Source organism: Hemicordylus capensis, chromosome 4 (assembly GCF_027244095.1).
Source record: "Hemicordylus capensis ecotype Gifberg chromosome 4, rHemCap1.1.pri, whole genome shotgun sequence".
NCBI classification, from domain to species: Eukaryota; Metazoa; Chordata; class Lepidosauria; order Squamata; family Cordylidae; genus Hemicordylus; species Hemicordylus capensis.
Window position 1 is genome coordinate 169914526 of NC_069660.1, and position 19189 is coordinate 169933714.

At 45.8% G+C, this 19189-nt stretch overlaps 2 long non-coding RNA genes across 18 annotated transcripts in view; one reads left to right on the forward strand and one right to left on the reverse strand.

The window, feature by feature from the left end:
• The window catches only part of LOC128322713 (uncharacterized), an 80309-nt gene extending 69913 nt beyond the window's left edge, over nucleotides 1-10396 (forward strand). The window contains exons 3-4 of the long non-coding RNA XR_008305920.1: nucleotides 8899-9074; nucleotides 10282-10396. This is a non-coding gene — a long non-coding RNA (uncharacterized LOC128322713). The remainder of the gene's footprint in view (nucleotides 1-8898; nucleotides 9075-10281) is intronic.
• The window catches only part of LOC128322712 (uncharacterized), a 255068-nt gene that overhangs the window by 83180 nt on the left and 152699 nt on the right, over nucleotides 1-19189 (reverse strand). For 14 of the 17 annotated variants that reach the window (XR_008305912.1, XR_008305907.1, XR_008305904.1 and 11 more), the window contains one exon: nucleotides 17193-17254. The exons of 1 other annotated variant lie outside the window; for it this stretch is intronic. This is a non-coding gene — a long non-coding RNA (uncharacterized LOC128322712). Of the gene's footprint in view, nucleotides 1-12357; nucleotides 12517-12564; nucleotides 13772-17192; nucleotides 17255-19189 lie in introns of those variants that run through there. 2 more of the 17 variants (XR_008305908.1, XR_008305913.1) reach the window with 2 other exon arrangements.

Sequence of the window (19189 nt, forward strand, 5' to 3'; positions counted from 1 at the left end):
GGTAGGCCCCTAGTGCCAAGACCAGACTTTACCAATCAAGAGTCTTCACACTGCCTGCCACTCACAGGGGCTAGTGCTGCACACCCTCATTCCTTTCTTAAGAGGCTCCTGGAGCCTTGCATACAGCATTCAGTGCTGAAGGGACTGAGGTGACAGTTGGCATAGTGATAACTAGTAGCCCCAGGCAGTGTGAAGCAAGGAGATTTGCAGTTTCCCCCATGTCACTCAGGCCTACCATGGCTGACACTTCCCTATGTTCAGGTTTCCCCAGGTGGGGGACGAAGCTAGGTTAGAGAGGCTGACACTAGTGAGGTTCTTCCCACATGATCGTACCCCTTCTACTTGGTTTCTATATCATCATCACCATCCTCATCATCATCCTCAGGATATGGTTCCCCATTCAATTTCATCATAACAACCCTGTGAGGTAGGTTAGTGACTGGCCCAAGGTCACCCAATGTGCTTTGTGACTGAGCAAGGGTTCAAGTTCTACATTTATCGACTATACCACATTGGTTCTGTTGTTGTGGTCAACATGGAATGGAGCCATGGTGGGATAGCAAATAATGCCACTTTCATAACACTGATTGGGCTTCAGCAGCCTTCAGCATTTATGAAGTAGTTACTATTTTGTAGGGCAATGTGGTACATACACTTACTCCAGCTAGGCTCCAAAATGTTTCTGGAATACATTTGGATCTGCGACACTGAGCTTTTCTGGACAACAGAAGAGCCCCACCCCACCCTCCACAAACACATGTTATCCTTATCGCTATGTTAGTGTTAAAGTTGCTTAAGTAGCCTAATGAGGTTTGTGGGAAGCAATTAAACAGGCCAGGTAGTGTGTCATTCTTTCTATTATTTGTTTATTTTTAAAAGGGAATGATGTGTCCTCCTAGATACAATACTTTGGGGGTTCCATTAGTTTCCTTAGTAGCAAGACATTCAACACTGTTAGTCTCATATATGACAAAAGGTTCCCAAAGCAGTTTACATAGAAATAAAGCAAGCAAGCAAACAAGCAAACAAACAAATTGGCTAAAATGGCTCCCTGTCTCCAAAGGGCTCACAATCTGAAAAAGAAATATAAGATAGACACGAGCAACAGCTACTGGAGGGATGCTGTGCTGGGAATGGATAGGGCCAGTTGCTCTTGCCCTGCTCAATAACGAGAATCACCACTAGAAAGGTGCCTCTTTGCTCAGTTATCCTCAGTTATCCTCAGATCTCCTATTATTGAGCAATCATAATTACTAGCTGGGCCGGGCGCAGAGCATCTGAGCCTCTGGCCGGCCCCCCACCACCACTGTCCCCCCCCCCACATGCTGGCATGCCTGGCTTTCTGGCTGGCTGGCCTCTCCCCCTCCCCCCACTTCTTGGGGCCCCCAACACTTTCTGCTGGGCTGGCTGGCTGACCCGCTTCCTCTCCCCTCCACCCCACACTTTCTGGCCTCCTCCCACCCCCTCCTCCTGGTGGCCGGGCCTGGCCAGCCTGTCACCTCCTCCCACCTCATCTTCCTGGCAGCTGGCTGGGGCAGACCAACCTGCCGCCGCCTCCTGCCTCCACCTCCTCCTCCCAACAGGCGGCCAGGCCAGGCCAGCCTGCCACCGCCTCTTCCAGCCAACCGGTGGCCGGGCCAAAGCCAGGTCGGCCCACCGCCTCCTGTTGCCACCTCCTCTTCCCGGAAGGCGGCTCGCCGCCACTGCCGCCTCCGTCAAACCAGTGGCTGGGCCAAGGACAGACCGGCCTGCCCCCACCGCCTCCTCCCACCTCCTCCTTCCAGTGGGCGGGCCACACTGGCCTGCCTGCCGCCTCCTCCAGCCCCTGAGCTGCTCGGTGAAGTTTCTCGTTAGTGGTTCATTTAATCGCTGGCATGGAGCTCCTTTCTCTGCCTCCAAAAGGAGCTCCCTGCCAGCAATTCAATGGACCACTGACTGGGGAGACTTCACCCAAGGGGCCTACACTGGCCATGCTCCCTGCATCTGACGTTGAGACAGAGGCTGTGGTTTGAGCGAGCACATGCACAAAGTACTCCAAAGGGGAGCTGTCAGCAGGACCTTGTCTTCCAGCTGCCAGTGAGGTAAGAGATCCTGTTTGGTTCCCACTTGCCAAGGGACAAAAAGAGGTGTGGAGGAGTGGCATATTTAGCAGAAGAATGTAGCTCCAGGTAACTTGAGAAAAATAGGAACTGGGCCAGGCAATCCTTCCACCCATTATTTTTCAAAGTGGCCCTCCAGAAAAACTAGTTGCTGACCAAGGCTATGAGGACATTCACACAAGTAGCCCTACCCAGGGCTGCTCGTGTGGAGTGCTGAGTTCAGGCCTGATCATGACACTGCCCCACTGGGTAGCCCAAGTTTTGTACTTGGGCTTTTATTGAGGAAGAAGGGCATGAGAGCACCCTTCCACCCCATTCCCCTTGCCTGCAGCCCAAGCAGCCACAGAGCCAGGCAGCTAGAGCCCCCAGCAGCAGGGAAGTCTCCCAATGCATGGGAAATGCATGGGGAATTTGTTTGTTTGTTTGTTTGTACATTTATATTTTGCTCTTCCTCCAAGGAGCCCAGAGCAATGTACATAGTTAAGTTTCTCCTCACAACAACCCTGTGAAGTAGGTTAGGCTGAGAGAGAAGTGACTGGCCCAGAGTCACCCAGCAAGTCTCATGGCTGAATGGGGATTTGAACTTGGGTGTCCCTGGTCCTAGTCCAGCACGCTAACCACTACACCACATTTCCCGGCCTCCAGATCATCGCTTTGCTCCTGGCAGCACCAACCCACCAATATCAGCTGGAGAATGTTGGGTTCCTTCCACCACCCAACATTCTCCACCTAGCTTCAACCTTGGTTACAGATGTTGAGCAAATGTTGGGCAGCAAAGAGAACCTGTCATTCTCAACCTGAGGTGGGCAGGTTCAGACCAAATGAAGTGGAAGTATGAACTGAAGTCAAGAGCACACAATTGGGAGGAACCTATGGTTTCCTCCTACTTGCTATATAGTAGACATCTGAAGCCATCCAGTATCACACCAACCTTTTCTCCAGCTTTTAGTTAAACCAATGAACTATGAATGCTTCAGAGCAAAATGTGAGAATGGCACTAACCCTAAATCCTGCTGCAGTTGAACTTGGGATCTAGAATAGGGAAAGGCAAGTGTTGAATCAAACACAGCACCATAGAAGAAGGTATACTCTGATCATTCCCCTAACTAAACTGGCACTGTAATTAATCACAAAGGCTAGACAAGTTTAATGAGTGAATACTGAAGATGCTATGATTGCCCTTTTTTGTTCTAGGGTTGAGATATTGTTGCCAGAAGCTTGCAGTTAAAGAACAACATGAGAAACTTGCAATAACACCCCCACCAGGCTGTCCTAAGTGAGAGCTGGCGGGGTGCAGGGGCCAGGGCAAATCAGCCAGTGCAGAGCCTCCTTCCAGTTAATTCTAATGGAGGTTAAAAGAGTGGAGCCTGGGGTGATCACCCTGCTTGCCATGCACTAAGGACATCCCTGCCCCACCCTCACTTTTCAAAATAGAGGGAAGGGCTTATAGTCCTTCTTGTGTATGTGTGGGCCCCATTCAGATATATTGTCTGAGCTGGCCCATAAATTGTCCTCTATTGTGTCAGCCATGTTGGCTCTTCTGACCATCTTTGGGTGACAAGGAGGCTATTCACACCACTGCTCAAAAGTGGGCTAAGGGAGCTCAGCCCACTTTCGAGCAGTCGTGAGAACTATCCGCTTAATCCCCTCCCTTTAAAAGAGGTTAGGGGAGAAAGTGCTCCGCTGACCCCATCTTGGTGATTGTGAGTCACCACAGCACGGCTCTGCGCCACAGCAACTCAAAAGGAGACACCCCCCCCCCCCGACCAGGAGGCAGCAAAGGAGCCGCTAGTTGTCTGGCTGGATGCTCGTCTGTTGGGAGAATGGGTCAAGCCCGCTCCCCCTGCAGAAGCCCTGCAAGCAATACACTCCAGTCATGTGTAAGGGCTTCAAGATCTTATCCATACTCCACAGGCATGCTCCCACTTTTTGTTATGTGCTTATGCTCCACAAATGGCCTCTACAATCACAGAAACTGAAGCAGGAGTGTATCTGCAGACCATTTGGTTGATGTGATTATGTCAAAGCATCATTTCTCTGCCCTGGTATGAACTTGTAATATAGGCCCACTCCCACTCCCCTCCCCCCCCCATTTCCTCATGAAGGGCCTTGTCTGTTTGGAAAAATTGGAAGATTGACTAGTGATTGACTAGTGTCCTTTCATTTCCTTAAAGGTAAAGGTAAAGCGTGCCGTCAAGTCAATTTCAACTCCTAGCACCCACAGAGCCCTGTGGTTTTCTTTGGTAGAATACAGAAAGGGTTTACCATTGCCTCCTCCTGCGCAGTATGAGATGATGCCTTTCAGCATCTTCCTATATCGCTGCTTCCCAATATAGTACCAGCAGGGGTTCGAACCGGCAACCTTCTGCTTGTTAGTCAAGCATTTCCCTGCTGCGCCACTTACTTCCGTAGGTTCCTTTATTTAAACTCCTTAGGCTTCCGATTTGTCTTTATATCCAAACATGGCAATATGGCTGTATGTATTCTAATGAATGGCAAATGCTCATTGGATTCTGTTCCGCATCCCTAGGATCTAGTATCTGTACTTCGGTGCAGTCTGGAGATCAGAGATCTCAATTGTTTACACCCTTATATTCCAGGGCTTGTGAATCCAGTTAACAGCACTGTGTCCCTCCTATTGTCCCTTGGACCTCAACATCCCCAGTTATTATGGCACTTGTCCCAACTGCCAACTGTCTTGACCTGGGTTCTGCCTCTCCCACCTTTACTCTGCCAGGTGCCAACCATTTACTCCCAGGCTCCACTCGGGATCTGAGCCCCTTCAGGAGACCTGTAAAATGTCTGCATTTCCCCCATCTTTCAATGAATGTTTATTTGTGGATTGGGGATTCTAATCCCCATGTGAACAGAACCAAGGGATTTAGTAATTCAAGTAGGAGAAATATTTGATGTTCATTTCTAAACTATGAGCTTTGAGAAAAATAATTGGATTGAGAGCTAAACATTGATATTTTTAATGTGTGCCCAGACAATCAGAGGTGGGGGAGGGATATGGACACAGTGTGTGCGAGTGTGTGTTGTACACACGTATGAATATGATACGAAACTTTGTCCGTAAGCAGGGGAAACAGGAGAAAGATCTCCCTCATTTTAGACACTGAGAGAAACAAAACACAACAAAATACTCTGCTTGCTGTCAGAGGCTGAAGATTTATTTATTTTTATGATAATTTCTCCACACTGGTGCTGTCTGTCAGTTTCCCCATTAGCACCTTCCCCTACTTGGCACTGCCTGACACTGCAATTGTTTTCTGAAGAGAACATAAGACTTGCTTCTTATTTATTTCCTTTTGTGGTGTTTCTATTTGCTTCAAAGTCTTTTTGTCACCCTGCTTGGTGACAAAAACTCATGTCTAGAAATCAGGATAAATCTGTTGCCTTTCAAAGCCCCCCTCCCAGGAAAAGAAAAGATAGCAAGCCAGAATCTGTGCATTATTTACGCCCCAAATCCTCAGTGTGGAACAGCCCCTGCCTTTTTCCCCAATTGAACTTTACTTCTGTTACAAGGGGGTGCTGTATGTACCCGTCTTGGGAACCAAGGTGTGGTTATAAATCAAAATGCCCTCCCAGGAAGAACTGACACCCACAACTTAGAATCTGAATAAAAGCATATTTTATTGAATATAAAGTGAGGCTTTGATTATTTGAATATGTGGGGCATTCCAACATGACACTTGAACATGTAAGATGAAATATGTGTGTCTAGGTGCTATTGCTCAACCTTTACTTTTTGTTACCTGGCTACTAAATGACTGTCTAAGGAATATGTTGAATATAGATGTGCCTATACTAAATGTGGTCTATAAAGTAAGGGAGAAGGGGAAGGGTGACAAGGGGAGTACAAGACAAACATTATCTGATTGAAATCAGGTACAGGAAGAGCAAAGAGGTGGTGCAGAGATCCATCATGAGGGGAGGGTTCAAGGAGTTGGACCCGAATAAGTTTGGGTACTCAGAGGAAACTGGGGTTAGTTCATAAACCAGAGAAGGAAGCGAGACACACATGGAAGTTAACACCAGGGAAAGGGCAGTGGGGGTCAGGCTTGAGGACTTCACAAGGGGCCAGACCAACTGACAATGCGTCCCTGAATGGGTCCAGGGAGCAGAAACAAGCTAAGCCCATCTGGACTTCCAGAGGCATTGCAGGATGTACTTCAGTAGGGAACCCAACTAACTTCAGGTTCACGATCTATCAATGTCCAGAGAAGGGGAGCAGGGAATTGACTTAGACAAGCCTGGACAAGTTCAGGCACATTCACATAAGCAGGGTCAGGAAGAACCGACAGACAGACAGGGACATCAAGGACAGATTGACAGTGGGGAGACCCTGTCATTCTGGGAGACCCCAGCCCCTTAGTGGGGTTGAGAAGAGAGCAGGAAGTCCAATGTCCTGGTACCAGGAGAATTTAGGGTACACAGTCCAGATTGGTATCACTGGACTTCTGTAGAAAGGAGCAGGAGCTATTTGACCAAAAAGCCCGAACAGACTTCGATGAGCAACATAGGAAAGTTTGGGGAGAAGTATCTTCCTAGTTGCTTGGCTGGGCTGCGGCTTGGCTGACAAGGAGGAGCTATGTAAATGTATGTCAGAACTGCCCCCCTGCCCTGACTTCGGTTGTGACAACATCCTGACATCCTCTGATGAAGGGGAACTGTAGAGGAAGAACCACACTCCCTTGACCTGCTGCACTTACATTTTCTAGGATTCTTGAAGAGCACTTCTGTGCCAGTGAGGTTTTAATATACACCCCACCAACCTTTCTCAAAAGCAAACTTACACAGTCATTGTCTTTTTAGAAACAGAGGCTGCAGTTCTATAGAAACTCACTTGGAGCAAGTCCCATTCAACTCTTTCCCAGTTAGATGATGATAATGAAGAAGAAGAAGAAGAAGAAGAAGAAGAAGAAGAAGAAGAAGAAGAAGAAGAAGAAGAAGAAGAAGAATTCAATTTCTATACTGCCTTTCCAAAAATGGCTCAGGGTGGTTTACACAGAGAAATAATAAATAAATAAGATGGATTCCTGTGCCCTTTACAGGCTGATGCGATGATGTTTGCTGTTGCTAGCACTACTCTTCTGCAGGCTCCCAGAAGCCTCTCTGCTTATGTCTGAGACCACAGGTTTGTGGTTCTCACTTTTAACATGCTCAGGAGTCTCATGAGATCATGGGCTCCCTATTTGTTGGCATATTGGGGACCAGTCACTTAGCAGGCAGTGGGACAGTTGCCCCTATATTCAACAGCTGTCAAGCCAATTGCAAAGGGATTAGCCTTGCGCCTTTCCCTGTATTTTGGGAATGCCTAAGTAGACTCCAGAGTTAACTTTCGGGTTAGTCTCCTCTCAAGGTCTGGCTGTCCAAAGATTGACCCCCTTACGTCCCCTCTTCTGCAGTTACCTTAAACAAGCTAAATCACCTCAGCAGGAAAGTCAGATAAGGCTCTGCAGTGCAACACCCTTCCCATCAAAAAGAGTTAAGTGGGCAATAGGAATTCAGAAGTATACTCATTTACTGATTGGTTTACTAGGATCTTCTGACCTAAGAGATACCGCACATGCATGTCCATTCACTCCATTTACATACAAGTTGCTCTTGACCCATTCAAATCATTGAAACTCTTCTCATGATTGGCTTAGCCCGCTCTCCGCACAGATGAACAGCTGCTCATAGCTGGGTGGCCAGATTGGCCGCCCTCACAGCTGCCGACTCCGTCACAGAGCCGGTGGGCGCTGTGGGGATCGGGGGCTGCTCAGCCCCCAGACGTTCCAGGATGCCCCATATGAGCATGTGGGGCATCCTGGACAGTCCCACGAGCCCGGGAGTCTGCCTCCCGGTTTGGGGTCTGCTCATGTGCTGCCGCACACATCAGCAACACATGAGCAAAAAAATGAGGTTAATGGAGCGCTCACTCCGTTAACCTCATTTAAGGGGAGGGGGAATTAGGTGGCTGCCTTGGGAGCACCAAGCTCACCTGAGAGCCTGGTGGTTCCCACGATCCCTGGAAAGCAGGCTAAGCTCCCTTAGCCCGCTTTCCAGGGATTGTGGGAATAGCCCCATTGTGTTGTAACTCCAACAAAGCAGAAACAGACCATGGAACCTTTTGAGATTCCCTGGAATTGCCCTAATCAGGAAAGAAGGGAAGCTGGAATATTGCCTCAGGACACATTAACTGCCCCTGGTTTCTTGAACCAGTGTGCTTCATTTGGTTTCCACACCTTGCAGTCACCCACAATTTGGACACTAGACCTGACACGCATTACATCTAGCTGTGTCTTGCTCTGAGTGCCAATTGCGCTTCCAGCCTCCAGATCGGCCGTCTTGCCTGGCCCAATCCATCCAGCTCACCTTGCTGCTAGAAGCTAACTACACGAAAACAGGCACCTTTTGGATTTACTCCTGCTACCTAACCAATCTGACTTTGGTTCTTTATCACCAGGAGGGAAGCAGTCTTTCAGTTGCACCAAAGCCACGGGGGTCTAATCGCCACTAAAGGAAAGACGAGGTTGGATGATAATTGCTGTGCCCCTGAGCTCCCTATCCCTGCTCTCTTCTTAAATTTTAAAATAAAACCTGTTTCTGTCAGTCAGCCTGGAAGTTATTTTAATTTGGACACTAAGCTAAATTTCCTCTTTGCAGTTAGATAACTAGATAGTTAACTAGATTAGCTAGATAGTTAATCTTGTAACATATTTTTAGTAGTAATATTGCTCTAATCAACTTTCTTATTCCAATGTACCCCTACCCTACAATAAAACCTTGTTTGTTTTTATTTATTTATTAGAGACATTAAATATACCGCCCACTCTGAAGACTCTAGGCGGTGAACAATAACAACAGGCAACATTAAAAATTACATTCTAAATTATAAACTAAAGTAACTACCAAAGAGCAGAAAAATAAACTGCAGGGCAAAAGCCTGGTGAAAAAGAAAAGTCTTCAACAGCGATTTGAAGATTGGTAAGGAAGGGGCTAGCCGGATCTGTAGGGGGAGAGAGTTCCAAAGGAGCAGGGCAGCAACCAAAAAGGCCCTTTCCCAGGCCCCAAAGCTCCGAACATCTCGGAAATCAGAGACCGACAAAAGGGCCATCTGAGATGGTCTAACTGGACGGGATGTAACTGGATGGGAGAGGCAGGTCTTAGGTAGACAGGCGCCAGGTCCCCCAAAGCTTTGAAAGTCAGAACCAGGACCTTAAATTGAGCTCGGATGCGAATAGGCAACCAGTGCAATGACTATAGGAGAGATGTTACCCTGTCATATTTTCTGACACCCATGAGTAGGCGAGCCGCTGCATTCTGGACCTGCTGCAGCTTCCCGATTGTCCTCAAAGGTAACCCTAGATAGAAAGCATTACAATAATTTCAATGGGAGATAACAAGGGCATGGGTCACTGTCATTAATGCCTGCCGATCAAGGTAAGGGAGTAATTGGCGAATCAGATGAAGCTGGGCAAAAGCACTTCTGGCCGCAGCTTCCACCTGCTGCTCAAGCAGGAGACGCGAGTCCAAAAGGACCCCCAAATCACGAACAAGCTCTTTTTAGGGCAGCGCCACCCCATCTAAAACAAGGTTCACATCCAGCTGTTGGCTGTTACGAGGGCTGAATAAAAGTAATTCAGTCTTAGTGGGATTCAGTCTGAGCTAGTTTTGATTCATCCAGACCTTAATAGCTTCCAGGCTTCATATAAGCACAGAAACAGCATCCCCCAAATGGTCTGGGTTTTTGAATTTTAACTTCTCTGTTAGTTCACTTTTCTGTAACCAATGCTTTGCACAAAAATTATTCTGATTGCTGCACCCCAGCTCACGAATTCCCCACACAAAGCCCAAATGCAATGTTGGGGTGTTCACCAATCACCCTGGGACAGTTCCATTAACATTGCACAAGAATAAGCAATTGGACTTATTTCTGAGGAAACGTATATTGGTTCAAGCTGCAAATCTGGTAGCAGCACTAAAGCACTGCTGTGCAAAAGCCTGGAAGGCACAAAAACCAACAAAGTTTGAGCGACAGCACTGCAGTGCAACTAAGTGGATTTTTAAAAAATACATACAGCAGTGAGGGTGGTATGGAAACCACCTGTGGGACTCTGTGCTGTATCTAAGCCACTGAATTTTAGAGTTAATAGGGACCCTGACATTCTTTTCCTCTTCCTGCTCAATGTAGGAAACGGCTACAGCATCCCTGAGTGACGACTATCTTGACAGATGGCTGTTGAAAAATTCCAGTAGACCATCACTGCATGAGACAGACTGTTCCACCATCAAACATTTACAGTTAAGATAGTCATCCTAATTCTTAGTCTAAATTTGCTTACTTGTAAAAATTGCAGTTTGATTCAAATTCAGACCGAATTGAAACCAAACCGTGTGTCCTCAAACTGGTTTGGTTGAACCAACCAGCCAGTCCAGTCTGGAACCGCACTGCTACCAGGATAGCCGCTGGCTGGACACAGTAAGAACTTTAAACTACTTCTCTTGCCACCCCCCCCTGCCTTCCTTTCGATGCCAAACCGGTCTGCCTGAACCAGGCTTGGTTCAGTCCAATCATTGACCAAACCATGTCTGGTTCAGTTCTCGGTCAAGCCACTGAACTGGCCTGGTCCAAAGCAAACCAGAGTAGCATCAGACAATTAATATACACCCCCTAGCACTTATCCACATTTTAAGGAACACTGCCCTTATCCACTCTCCAAAGCTGATGCTTCACCTTTAAGGCAAAGGTTTTTATGGTAGTGCCAGGGCCAAATCATTCACACTTGACAGTAATACAATATCAAAAGGAGAAACCTACACAAGGGCTGGGAGGTATCCTTGTTAATTAGATTCAGACTCACATTTGCTATTTCTGGGATAATTGCCTTGTCAACTGTTGAACTGATTCAGGTAGGACTGTTGCTTTTATGCTAAGCAATTTTTAATTTCTGCAGTTAATATGGATCAGTCTGACTTCTCCAGGTCACAACAGCATGCACACCTTCAGCTTTGAACCTCCTTGGACCCTTCTGAAGTACTTAAGATTAATCTAGGATTCATTTACTGTGGAAATAAATGCTCAGATATGGCTAATTCAGCTTTCAATATACCTTAAACGACTCTGGGACTTCAATCTGTATCAAGACCATAAAGCATAAACTTGCAATTTTAACCCTAGACTTTTTATTCTGGTTGAAAATTACTGACGGGCATATGATGATGCCAAAGTGTAGAATATAAGTTCCAAACGTCTATTTGCTGCAATGATGTATTGCTCTCTTCAAAATGCACAATTAGAGCCAGTATGGTATAGTGATTAAGGTCTCCTACTGGAACATGGGAGCAGTGTTTCCTTATGGTGTGCACATGTGCATGCACACCACACATTTTTTGATGTTCGCTCAGTTAATTCTAGGCCCCACTCTGAATGTAAGTCACACTACCTTGATACTACCACCCAGAACAAAACTCATTTCACACATAGATGGGGAAAAAATAGAGGGAACACTGCCTGGGACACCTGGATTCAAATTCCAGGAAGGAACCTCCCTGGGTGACTTGGGGCCAGTGTCTCAGCCTAGCATACCTTACAGGGGTTTGCTGTGAGGATAAAGTGGGAGAGCTGTATATACCACCCTGAATTCCGTGGAAGAAGGGTGGGAATAAAATGAAATAATTTGGTACTGCAATTCCTTTTACCCTTTCCATCACAATGACTTTGTTCTTTTTGAACAAAATGAAAAGAAGTCTCCATATTGGCTCTCCTGGTCCATATAGCCTTGTCCGTGCAACCTAGGTTGCAAGTACTCACATTACCAGGTTGCAAGTACTCACAGAACAGCAGGGTAATTTTAAATTAATTGAAAGGCAATTGAGAGATCACAACTTCTCCCAACTCTTCCCTGGTTGGCCCTTAAGTCTTCCATGTGGCATACCTAGAGTGACACACCATGCGGCATACCTTGCTACAATGGGAAGAGAGGAAGACAGGCATTGGCAAAAGCTCTCTCTCCTCTCTCTCCCTCACCCCCTCCTCATCCCTCCCTCCCCCTCCCTCCCTCCTCATCTCCCTCCCTCGCCCTCCCCCGCCCTCCCCCACCCCCCCTCTCTCCCTTCACCCCCCTCCTCACTATAAGCCAAAGGGATCCAGAAAAGAGAGAGAACTAGCAAAGCGTCCAGTGGAAGACTTTATTATACTTTTGGCTTTGTCTGGAAGCTCTCAGGAGCTTGGTTAGGCAATTCCCACCCCCCACCCCACCCCAGGCTATTAGCATCACTGGCTCATTGGTCTCTGGAACTACAACACCCTTGGTAATCTTCCCTTGGAAATGTTTGTTTAGTTCTACACTTGGGATAATCATCAACTTGAGTTAAAAGCCATTTTGTGTTCATTGCGTAATCTTGTTCATCATTCCAGGTGTAGACACTTTTTAAAAAAGGAAATAATATCAGATTAATATTGCTTTTGATGCATTGTGAGCAAGTAACATTGTATTCAGAAGAAGATAAATATCATCTTTGCAGTTGTCACTGCATCATACCTTTTCAGCACTGTGGCTAAGCCACATAAGAATGGTATGCTTTGTGAGAAGAGCAAGAAACTTGATGTATAGAAAGGAGTCCGCATGAAACTTAAATTAAGATAGGCATTTTTTAAGGAGGCATTTTTTAATATTTCTAGAAATAAGGAGTTTTCCACAGGGGCGGAGCCACCATTGTGTGGATGGGTCCAGAGAACCCGGCCACCACTCCCTGTGGAGCCACTCCATCTGCCCCCTGCATCTGATGTCAGACACAGGGGGTGTGGCTAGGAGACCTAGGAACTGCCACTGGTGGGTTGCACCCACACTGCCAGTGGCTTCCTACATGCCTGGTTTTCCAGGTGGTGATATATAGCAGCTTGACTACAGTAACAGTTCCCGGGTGTTCAAATGGCAAATGGCCCTTCCAAGCTTTTTTCATGACAATCAACACTTCAGTGCATGAAGTAACTGTCTTTTTAGAGAGTACTTTTAAATTCTCCTGAAAAAATCAGTGTGGAATATTGTAGGACGATGTCTGGACAAATTATTTTATTTATTTATTTATTTACATTTATATCCCGCTCTTCCTCCAAGGAGCCCAGAGCAGTGTACTACATACTTATGTTTCTCCTCACAACAACCCTGTGAAGTAGGTTAGTCTGGGAGAGATGTGACTGGCCCACAGTCACCCAGCTCGTATCATGGCTGAATGGGGATTTGAACTCGGGTCTCTCCAGTCTCTATGGCATGCCTCCACTTCCTCATTAGGGTGCTTTCCAGACCAGCTGCTCAAGAGCAGCAAAATGCCTCCGTTCAGGCAAGTCTCATTGAAAATGTAAACAGCAGGGGGAGCAGTCTCGCAGCAACTAACAACCCCCCCAAACAGCAACTTCCTTACACCAGACATACAACATCTTAGCTCTATAGTGCAGTGATTAAATTCAAGACAAGGCATTGGCAATGTGAATGGCACCCTGCTGTCCACATAAGGACTGCGGTGTCACAACGCAGGAAGTGTGAAAGCACACTTCCGAGATCCGATGTGACCCAGTTGCAGGATCTAATCTGGAAAGCGCCCTGGGCACTTCTTTTTCCCGTGGCATGCATCTTCACTTCCATAAGCCTAGGCACTTTGCTGGGTTTCTGCTCCGCTCTTGCCTACATTTATTTTTTAAAACAAACAAACAAACAAACAAACAAACAAACATTATAGATAGATAGATAGATAGATAGATAGATAGATAGATAGATAGATAGATAGATAGATAGATAGAAAGTATTGGCCCACATCCCCCCTTTTACTTTCCCGGGAAAGCATCCAGCAGTTGTAAATACTAGTTTTTCACGGGTTTGATTATGCTTCCCCTATTCTTTTCTTTTTTTAACTTTATTGGTCATCTTTGGGCTGCCTGCCATAATAGAAACTCCAGCAGATGCTGTGTGTTGTTGGAAGCACTGCTATAAGTGTACAAATACTCCCCCCAAATTGATTTTTTTTAAAGCGGACAATTTCCCCCCCATTTGTGCAGACCCATCATGCATAACATCTGTAGCTGGTTTGGTTTTTTGGTTTTTGGTTTGTTTTGGCTTTTGAATTGTGGGTTGTTTTAGCTTGTTTCCCCCTTTCCTCATATTTTTAACAGAGTATTTGCACCAATACATCTTTGCATAAGCCAGGAAACCCGCTTCAGTTGCTCAACATTCCACTTTCTAGAGCTATAAAATCTCTGGGGGTTTTCTTGGGGTGTTGCTGGGGAGTGCTTTAGTATTTTAGCCTTGGGGTGTGATTCGGGACATTGAGAGAAGGCTGAATGAGTTAAGGAGTTGTAGTGTTGCTGTTTTTTCTAAGGTATCTGGATGGTGGTGCAGCAGCAATTCTATGCCTGCCATTTCTGACCATCACCTGGCAGCCATTTTACATCCACCTTTTCTGCCCTCACTTGGAGCTTTTCCAAACAGCAGTTTAATGTCACTTCACTACACTTAGGCTGGGGGGAGTTCATATGAGGGAATCATTGTCAGCATCAGGACAGCAACAGAAGATGCCATTCAATGGCATTATTCAACCTTTTCCCTGACAATTCACAGTTACTGTGCGTTCTGTGCATCCTAAAAAGTAGCACTGTGGTGCAGTGCTTAAAACAGTTTAACTTTAGACATTTTCTGCTGCAGTAAAGCGGCAGCATCTGGGAAAGCTCCTGGTGGACAGGTTAGAGGCCACATTCGCATGTAACATGGAACTGCAGTTGAATGGACCAGTGGTTCTGTGGATGTTACGTCCAAATGCAGTCAAATGTGGTTTGAAGCGGTGATGAAACCGAGAGTTCAGATTTGGAACACCAATCTGAACCCTCAGGTTGTAGTGAGTTTTGCCGTCGCAACCCAAGATTTGATGCAGACTGCGGTATGTCTTAATTCGGAACCACAGGCTGCTTCCCCTGGAACTGGAGTTGATGGAGGAAGCTCCTCCCTCAACTCTGGTATGATTGACTGTGTGGGCTGACCTTCTGTCAAGAAAGAAGCCCGCACAGCCAGTTCCCCCTCCTCTCTGCAGAGGGGTGTAGAACCCACGGCTACATATTCCATGCAGATGTGGCCAGACTCATTTTCCTACATATTAGGCTAGTTAGGTGACCAGAAGTGGACTATGCACCACAAGAAAGAGGACTGCAGGGGTGTGTCCAGGTGTGGAAGTGAGGGGCACATTGGTGCAGTTGTTACGGCTGTAGAAGGTGGAATGTTGAGCAACTGAAGTACTGTAGGTTTTCAGGCCTTGTGCACAGGTATATTGATGCAACTACTCCATTAAAAAGATTAAAAATAATAATTAAGGGATGGGAGGAAGACACAGGTTCTCAGCAGTGTTCCCTGTAACAGGGATTCTCAGATCTTGTTGACTGCAACTCCCAGGATTCCCAGCTGCAATAGCCTTTAGCTGAGGATTACAGGAGTTGTAGTCAACAGCATCTGGGAATCTCTGTTACAGTGAACACTGATGCCCAGGTAAAACCCCAGATCTAAAGCTGAGGCACCCTAGGAAAACAACCAGGACATGACTAACCCCTGCTAACTGGGCAAAGAGGCACCTTTACCGTGGTGACTCTCTTTATTTAGCAGGGGGAGAGTAACTGGCCCTATCCACCCCCAGCACAGTACTTCCAGTGACTGTCGCTGGTGTGTGTCTTATGTTTCCATTTAGAATGTGAGCCCTTTGGGGACAGGGAGCCATCTTATTTATTTGTTATTTCTCTGGGTAAACCGCCCTGAGTCATTTTTGGAAGGGCGGTATAGAAATTGAATTATTATTATTATTATTATTATTATTATTATTATTATTATTAATAATAATAATAATATTACTGAAGTGGGTATGCAGACTTGTGCAAAGATGTAGTAATGCAAAGACTCCATTAAAATGTTTTTAAAATAAGCGTGGGGGCAGGCGGAGACACACATGTATAGGGGGAAATGCAGAGCTAAAGCTGGGGCACCCTAAGAAAACAATCCAGAGATCAGCTACTGGCACAACAGAAGAGGATTTGTTGCAAGTACTGCATAAAAATATTTAAAAAGTAAATAAAGGTGTGGGGAATGTAGGGGTGCCCAGGTAAAACCCCAGAGCTAAAACTGGGACATCAGGATGGATAAAAATGCATGAGTTCTTTTTCTTTCTTTTTAAAGAAAATAAAAAATTGAATTTTGTTTCAATTTAAATAAGATTTACATTGCATTTTTAAAACATGTAAATAAAATACTAAATTTCCAATTATCATGTAAAAATAACATGGATAAAATTAGATCTCCTCACAAACATGCTACATCATCCCTTAAAGTTTCCTAAAGATGAATTAATTATTCTCTATCACACACTTTGAGGCACTTAGCCTGCTCTCCCTGGAGACGAGCAGTCGCTCGTTGCTGGGCGGCCGGATCAGCTGTCCAGATGAGCGGCTGCTTCAGTAGGGCGCTCCTGCCCCTGGCCGCAGCTCCGTCGGGAGATCCAGGACTTGGGGAAAGGGGAGCATTCACACTCGCATGGTGCCTTCCTGGGGTGCCTCCTCCCCTCTCCCACCACCCTGAGTGTTCCAGTCATGCCTGCAAGCAGCCACGGCTGACACACAATCCAAAAAACAAGGTTAATGGAGCGCTCACTCCATTAACCTCGTTTAAGGGAGTGGTTGTTAGATGGGCTAGCCACCAGAAAACCACCAGGCTTGCCTGGTTTTTTATCAATTCTGAGGATAGCTTCATTGTGTTACTTCAATCAAACAATGGCATTTATTTCAGTTTCATCTCATGAAAATGAGTCTAGTCAGCCTAGTAACTACCAGCTCTTGTTTTGGAAAATTCTGGGCTTTCAGTTTTTAAGCCTGTTTTTCATGTACAAAGACACAGGCTGGATGGTAGGATGGTTTTTTGTAGTGAGGCAGAGGAGTTGACAGAGACATAATATAGGAAAGGAGGCGGAATAGAAAAACAGTGGGGGGTTGGGGGGAAAGCAGGCATTATTCATCACACAGCTTCCTGTATTCCTCCACATTTTGTCACAAAAAGAAGAAGGAAGAGGGGAAAAACCCACCTGCCATGGCTTTTGGGTGTAGGAAGTACCCTCTCTGTGAATATTTTGAAGAAATGCCTTCCCTGGATAAAAAGGAAAGTATGTCAAGTGTAAGCAGAGCTACAAAGATATGCTTGACACAGGTAATAATTGATGGTAAGAATGAACAAGTGATATGTACACAATGGAAGGTGGCTATAGGCCACCTCCAGCCTCAGAGGCCAGAGGCCTCTAAACACCAATTGCAGGGGGGCAACAGCAAGAGAGAGGGCATGCCCTCACCTCTTGCCCGTGGGCTTCTCAGAGACATCTGGTGGGCCACTGTGTGAAACAGGATGTGGGACTAAATGAGCCTTGGACCTGATCCAGCAGGGCTTTTCTTATGAAGAAGTGGGGTGGGAGATTCAAGAATGGATGAATAGTGATGGGCAGGGGAAGAGGAAGACAAGGAGATGAAACCCACAGTTTTTCAATTTGAAAGCCTTCTGTGTAGATGGAACAAAGGGGGAAAATGGGAAAGAGAGACTGTCCATGTGGACAGCCCACAGAGCCTCCAGTTTGCATTTATCACACTTCCTCCTCCAATAAACCACCCCATCTGGAAAATCTCTAAATCTCAGTATGTTCAGTGAAGCTTACTTCCCTGCAAGTACAATCACCTTGGAAAAAGCCCCAATGATCACAGGAAGACTTAATTCCAAATATATCAGGAAGACATATTTCTGAAACTTCTGAGAATGTTCCAAGAATTCCTATCTTAATTTGAACTATGTTTGAATAATAATTTGAATAACAGAATTTTAGAATTGGATATACCTTGGAGGTCTTCTAGTCCACCCCTGCTCAGTGTAGGGAACTACTACTACATCTCTGAGAGATGGTTGCCCAACCACTGACTGAAAACCTACATTGAAGGAGAGCTGTCGCTGCACAAGACAGACTGTTCCACTGTCAAACAATTCTTACATTTAAGACAACTCTTACAGTTAAGACAGTCTTCCTAATGTCTAACCTAAATCTGCTTCTTGAAATTTCACCCATTGTTTCTAGACCTGCCCTCAGGAACAACAGAGAACATCCACTCCTCCTACTATTTGACAGCACTTCGGGTATCTGAAGATGGTTATCATATCTATTAGTCCCTGTTTAGTCTTCTCTTCTCCAAGTTAAATACACCCAGCTCTTTTAACCATTCCTCATACGATTTGGTTTCCAGGCCCCTTACCATCTTTGTTGCCCTCTTCTGAATCTATTCCAGGGCGCTTTCCAGACTAGCTGCTCATCAGCAACAAAATGCCTCCATTCAGTCAAGTCGCATTTGAAACGTCAACAGCAGGGGCAGCAGTCTCATAGCAACTAACAACCCGAAAAAACAGCAACTTTTTCACGCCGGATATATGACATCCTAGCTCTATATCACAGCAATTAAATTTGAAACAAGGTATTAGAAATGTGAACAGTACCCTGCTGTTCACGTAGGGACTGCAGTGTCATGATGCAGGAAGTGTGGAAGCACACTTCCAAGATATGTCCTGACTCCGTTGTAGGGTCTAGTCTGGAAAGCACCCAGTTTATCAATATCCAAACTACAAATAAGCATCCGTACTTGGAAGTAAGCTCCAATGAGATTTACTTCTGGAAATATAAAGAATGCCCTCATATCTTATTTTGAGCTTCATAGGCTTTCTGTTGTCAAGTTTTGTGCTTATATTACAAAGTCCACAACATGTATTTTCCTAAGCTGCTGTACTCTTTGTGCTCTGCTTAGAAACATAATTTCCATGGCTGCTCCCATCTTTACTAAACAGGCACAACAGGAAATATTTCCCTTAGGTCAGTAGGATTTCCAGCTCCTGACCTTGAGAGAACTCCTTTTAAGAAATCTATTCAGGGCAGCAAGACATTATAGAGAAATGGTAATTTAAGAACATAAGAACAGCCCTGCTGGATCAGGCCCAAGGCCCATCTAGTCCAGCATCCTGTTTCGCACAGTGGCCCACCAGATACTGTTTCCAATA